We start from the raw sequence: 6,000 nt of genomic DNA, 5'->3' as shown, positions 1-6,000 counted from the left end.
AGCGTCTAACAACACCACTCACAGAAGGCGTCGCCGCTTGACCGGGATCCCCTGCCACTTCCACTACCCACCAGAAATCCGTCGGCAAAACGTTCTGGGGAAATACAACAAAACAAACACAACTAGTTGAAGACATTATCCCAGCTGCTGCTTGGCTTCCAGGGGAAGCCGGTGAATGCGGTGCTGTACTGAAGGCACCGGTGATGCCGGGGGAGCTGCGCTGATGCCGCGGGAACCGCGCAAGGCGACAAGCGCAGCGACCCCGGGGCCAGGAGGAGCGGCAGCCTGGGGGCAGAGGCACCGGTACAGGGGAGGCTGAGGCTGTTCCAGACGTCGGCGAGGCGGGGAAGGACCCGCGCGGCACTTTCCCCTTTAAACTTTTCGGGACAGCCGGGCCGCGGGGCGGCGCGGGCAGGTGCACCGCACGGCGGGCACCGGGCTCCCGGTTCCTCGCGGCTCCCCCGTGGATCCCGCGGCGGAGGGGCCGCAGCCGCGTTGGGCCGGGCGCCGAACGCCGCGGTCCCGCCCGGCAGATCCCGGCGGATCCCGGCCCCGCTCCGCTCCCGCCGGGCGCGGAGCCGCCGCAGCAGCGCCCTCTGGCGCCGCCGGGGCGCGGCGGGCGCGGATCGCGTGCGAGCGGGCAGCGCCGGCTCGCCCCGTCCCTCGGCCGCCCGCCCGCCACCTGGATCACGAGGGACGCGGCGCCCGAGCATCCTCCCCACCCCCGGCGCCCTCCGGCCCGCTCCCGCCGCTCGCTCCCGCACCTCCGCCCTGCTCCGCGGCCGGGGGCTGCCGCTCGCCCGGAGAAACTTTGCACCCCCGGGTCGTGGCGGGGACCGTGGGGTAAGTCGCTGCATCCCGAGAGCTCGCGGCGGGCAGGAGAGGCTTCAGCCTAGGTTGCGAGGGGGAAACGGGGGACTGTCGGCTCCGGCCGCCTCGCCCCTCGCTGCCCCCGGGGTGTCGGTGGTCCCTCCGCCCTTGTCGGAGGCGCTGGGACCGCAGCCGCGCTTCTTCCAGCCGGGCGCCGGTGCCGGTCCGTAGCTCCCAGGCGAGAGCCCCGGGGGTGCCGGTGCGGGCCGACCTTCGGATGGGTGATGCCCAAGCGGTGCTTCTCTGTCCCGAGGGCTGAAAGCGGGGCGGCGGAGATCCCCCCCGCGGCACCTTGGCCACATCCTTTGCGCTGCCGCTTCGAGAGACCTTTCGAGGGGAAAACAAGTGAACTAAAGTTTCACATTGCCTCTTTCGAGCCCCAGGTGTACTTGCTCGGAAAGGGACAGAGTGGGTTTGCCTTGGGGTCAGCCAGTACTTGACTTGGAAATAATTCTGAGCGTTTTATAACTTCTGCGCTACGGATTCTTGTTGTGTTTCAGTTTGACATACCAAAGGGAGAAAAAACAGTGAGGGAAAGGCTCTGGTGCTTTTTCTGACTTCGTGTTACTTTGTTTAGTAAACAAGAATTTTGTACGTCTTTGGGTGAAGCTGTAGTTTTACGTCTTTTTAAAAGAATAATTTAAATTGCATAGAACCAAGTTATATCATGTAAAAAAACTTTTTTTCCTGAAGACAGACAAAAACAATGTTTGTGCGTCATTTTGTCAGTTTCCAAGAGATGGACTATTTAACCAGAAAAGAAAAAGAAAAAAGCCCTCCAGAAAAAAAAAAACCCAAACAACAAGAATATGCTTAACGTTTGGTAGTTGGAGGTTTCAAAAAGATAACCAGGACTGGATTTAAATAAAACTGAATGATCTGGTTGGGTTCAGAAGTAGTCTGTGGAAAAGAATGTTGATGCACATATGTTTGTACTAGATAAAATAAAACAGTTCTCCTTTATGAACACGCAGAGAGTGTTACGACTGAGGGCTAAGACTAAAAAATTTCATTTAAGTGAGAGACTTAATAACTGACAAGATCAAATTCACCGGCAAGACACTTGGTTAATTTGCAACCAAGAGCGAGAATTTATTTCAGTGAAAAACAAAGTACCTTATACTGTAGATATTAAGATCCAGAAAGAGTTTCCAGTTAAGGCTTTGATTGTGACTTTCACACTGTTGCTCCTGCCGGCATCCTCTGCCAGAGCACAGGCTGAGGCAGTCTTCACTTTTCACTGCCGCATCCACCGTGTCTCTGTGTCCGCATACGTTTGTGACGAACGTTTTTTTCGCCATAGTTGACCATAAAAGTGTGTTCGGGTGTTCGTCAGTGACGAGGAGAAGATCGGGATTTTAGGGCTTGTGTTGGGCTGGTGTGCAAACACCTCCAGCCCCCAGCTCTGGAAGCACAAGGCTACACAGTCTGTAGGGTGAAGGTGTACGGAGGGGGACTGTTTTGGGAAGAGTGGTGGGGAGCAAACACTTGTACGTGGAAAAGTCGGGTTGTCGTGGCTTCAGGATTTTCATTTCAACTGAGCCGTGGGAGAGGAGAGGTATGTTATTACCTCAGCCTCCCATCGATTCAGATTTCTTCTCAGGAATTGTAAGGAGGAAATGCATTTCTAGGCCCTGTTTGCAATGTGAGTGTTTACGAAAACCAGCCAGCCAATCTAATATTGATTCATCGGTTTCAGGGCATAAACAGATTTAAACTCAAGCGAGGAGAATTTAGTACTCAGAAATGATTTTTCCATTACATTTTCCTTTCTCTAGGTATATCAAGAAATATAGCAAAGATGCTTTCAGTATCAGGAGCTGCCCATGTGTAGTTAAACGAGACTAGAGAACTCAATACAGCTTTTGCTGTTGCGTCTTTAAGGGGTTTGATCCCATCTCAGACACCACTGAACATGGGGGCTCTGCTATTGAATTATCAAAGTCCGGTGCCAAATCTTTCCTTAATATTCCTGGTAATTACTGCTGACTCATGCTGACATGTGAGTTCAATTAGCCCCAACTGGAATGTAAAGGATGTGGGAGTGTCTCTTTGTGCCCAGAGACAGCTAGGACAAAGCAGATTTTGGAGGAAAATTCAAGGAATTGCCAAGTTTGGGTAGGAAGTGTCAGCCAGGGCTTTTTTTTTACAATAATGTTCAAATAACCATTAAAGTTGAAGCTCGGGAAGGGGATATTGGATAGTGGACTTGTCTTCACTATGGAATAACTGTAGTCCTAACTCAGACATTGATTCTAATTTGAGTCATGTCCACACACACAAAGTCGTTGCTGAAAAGTGTTGATGTTTTCAATTTGAGTTGGCTTACCCATGAGGAATAAGCTATAGCTCAGATAACCACAGTTCATCAACTGTTAACCCAACCTGCCTGAGTGGCACAAGTGGGATTTTGCTCAGCCCTTTCTGCTCCCACTTGAAGGGGTTACCTGGAGAGCAGGAAGCTCCAGCCTGCTTCCCTGGTACAGGGAGAGCACAGCACAATTTGGCCATGAGGGAGGCAACGGGATATTGAACGTTCCCACACAATTGCTGCCTAACTGCCATGTTTGTGACAGGTCACTGGTGGTGGGCACTGTCACCACACGGCCATGGCAAAGCGGAACAGGAGGACTCTGCAGCAGTCCAGCGCTTTCTGGTGCTCAGAACAGAGCACTGCTGCAACAAGGCGTGGGAAGCAAACAAATGTCTTTGCCCCAGAAATTAATTTCCTGTCAGCTACCAGCTGGTGCAAAAGGTCACTTATGTATCAGAGGTACATGTTAATATACATATACGCATATATACATATGTATATAGCCACACTTGGCTGGCAGAAGCGGGAGCTACTTCTTTCGGGAGAAGCAGTTTCATTGTCGGGCCTCTATGGAAATTGCCGCTAGGAAACCGCAGGTCACAATTTCTACAATCACTTTGAGGTCAAAGCAAAGACAGTGGACACGACGGCAAATATGCAGCCTAGTGTGTACCAATTCAGCCTTTTTTTTCAAGAGGAAAGTGACCCTTCAGGGTCTGCATGAAGAATGAAAATTTCAAGGTGCTTTGCAGGGAATTTGACTGAGAGTCAGGAACCAGATGAACATCCTGAGATAGAAATGCTTTAGGATTATGTCTCTGTCTGTCCAGAGCTCCCACAGAGATGTTCACAGTCATGTTGGATTTAATTCAACTTACCTTCAGAGTCTTGAACTTTGAGATTTTGGTAGCAAGTCCTGTCTGCGTGGTATTGCTGTCAGCATATCAAATATGTCATACGTAACTACAAAACTCGAGTTGACAGACTTAAAGGGTTGCACAGGTGAGGTGGAAACAATTATGCCAGCATAACATCAACTAAATGCACCCTAAAGAATTACATACCCCTAAGGTTCCCTGTGCCAGTGTGTGATATACAACCATTTCAGCACAGACCAGGTCGAAGCTGTTCACTCAAGTGCAACCCTCAGGTTCACACGTGTGCAGCTACAATCACAAGAGACGCAGTGTATCACTTTTACCTCTTTGAAACCTTATTCTGAATCTTACCCTTTGCCTCTGAGAGGTTCCTTCTGGTGTGCAGGATGGCTGTGTAAAATTGTGCAAGGTGGCAGTGCTTAGCTGTCTGTGAGTGGAAAGTCTTCAGTATGAGCATTTCTGAACAAAGCATTTAGTCTGTACCCAGGAACTTGTCGCATGAGGGCTGGTCCGTACTGTCTTATGCTTTTGAATTAAGGCTGCATCTGCAGGCAACACAAATAATTTGCATGATGCAATCCATATGAAGCTGGGGCTGCAAAACATAGTGTTTGCAATCATGTTTGTTCTGTGTCTGCAGTGCTGCCTGGTGCACCAGAGCTATTGCTCTGTATTCAACAGCAATATCTGTGCATGCACTAAATTCGTTAGATATTTATTCCTCATTCTTTAACTGTATTAGTATTGATGCTGAATGGTCATTTCAGTATATTTAGCTTGCTGAAAGCGTGCTCACATAAAATCAAGTTTTGTCGTTTCTTAAGACTGTGGAAACCCACTATTAGAGGGCTTATCCCTCTTCTGTAACATTTCAGCTGAAACAGAGTGAAGTTGAATGCATGGCAGTTTTGGGGTCACTGTCTCTTTCCTGGTTGCTCTTTGCTGCATTTGGGAGTGTGCAGATCCCTGGGAGTCATGATGCTAAGTAATCTCTTGAACTTTTTTCTTCACTGAAACTTCAAATATTATGTTCTCACCTTACACTCAGGGCAGCATGGTTTGGAAAGCAGCTCTTCTTCTTCTTCTTCTTCTTCGTTGTCTCTCACAGGGATTTGCCTCTCCAAAATGTGTTTTTCTGATATCTGAGAACTCCTAGTGCACTTGTCAGATTGAGTCTCTCTCCTTGTCCTAAAATGAGGAATCATTCCACAAACATTGTGCTTCCTTCTTGTTTCAGGCCATTTATAGAGAAGCAAAATTTGATGAGGCTGTTTTGTGGGCATTAGAGATTTTGGAGGGGTATACGGAGAGGACTACTGTTCAGGTTGGTACTCCACAGGGTCTGTCAGACTGCTCTCTGTTTCATGAACATCTCAAATGAGGGGCCAGAGCATGTGGGCATTCAGCCTGCAGAGGTCACCAAACAGGTTTCAGGCACCCTGGAAGATAAAAGTTAAATTCAGAGTGATTTTTGACAGCCACAAACTCCAGAAAACCAACCAGGATATGAGTCTATGAGGTTTAGTGCAAAGGTTTATCTTAAATCAGTAGTAAATAATGTACTCAAATATAGTATAGGGAACGGCTAAGGAGAAAAGGATGTGGAAAAGTGGTGGTTCACAAGCTAAACATGAGTCAGTAGCATTGCACTGTTGTAAAAATAGTGTATTAGAAGAGAAATGGTTTTTCTGAGGTACGTCAATCTTTTTGTCCTGCTCAGCTAAAGTAGGTCTTCAGCTAGAGTATTGCACTCATTTGGGACCAGGGTACTTGAGAAAAAAATTGCAGATAGAATTAAGAGTCCAGAGGATTATCAGGTGTAGAAAAACATTTCTTACAAGTGAAGTTTAGAAAAATTATTTAGTCTAGAGGCAAGAAAAATAAAATAAATAAAGAGAAAGAAGTTTAAAATCATCAGAAATACGGGATTAGCTGCAA

General features: G+C 48.4%; 1 protein-coding gene across 1 annotated transcript in view; it reads left to right on the top strand.

Moving 5' to 3' along the window:
• Positions 1 to 720: 720 nt before the first annotated feature.
• Positions 721 to 6,000, top strand: part of AHRR (aryl hydrocarbon receptor repressor) — an 84,464-nt gene continuing 79,184 nt past the window's right edge. Inside the window, exon 1 of the mRNA XM_014875174.2 lies at positions 721 to 843. The gene's annotated coding sequence lies outside the window, so the exon portion shown is untranslated. The remainder of the gene's footprint in view (positions 844 to 6,000) is intronic.

Source organism: Sturnus vulgaris, chromosome 1 (assembly GCF_052056855.1).
Source record: "Sturnus vulgaris isolate bStuVul1 chromosome 1, bStuVul1.hap1, whole genome shotgun sequence".
Taxonomy (NCBI): Eukaryota; Metazoa; Chordata; class Aves; order Passeriformes; family Sturnidae; genus Sturnus; species Sturnus vulgaris.
This window is presented reverse-complemented; position numbering and strand designations above follow the sequence as displayed.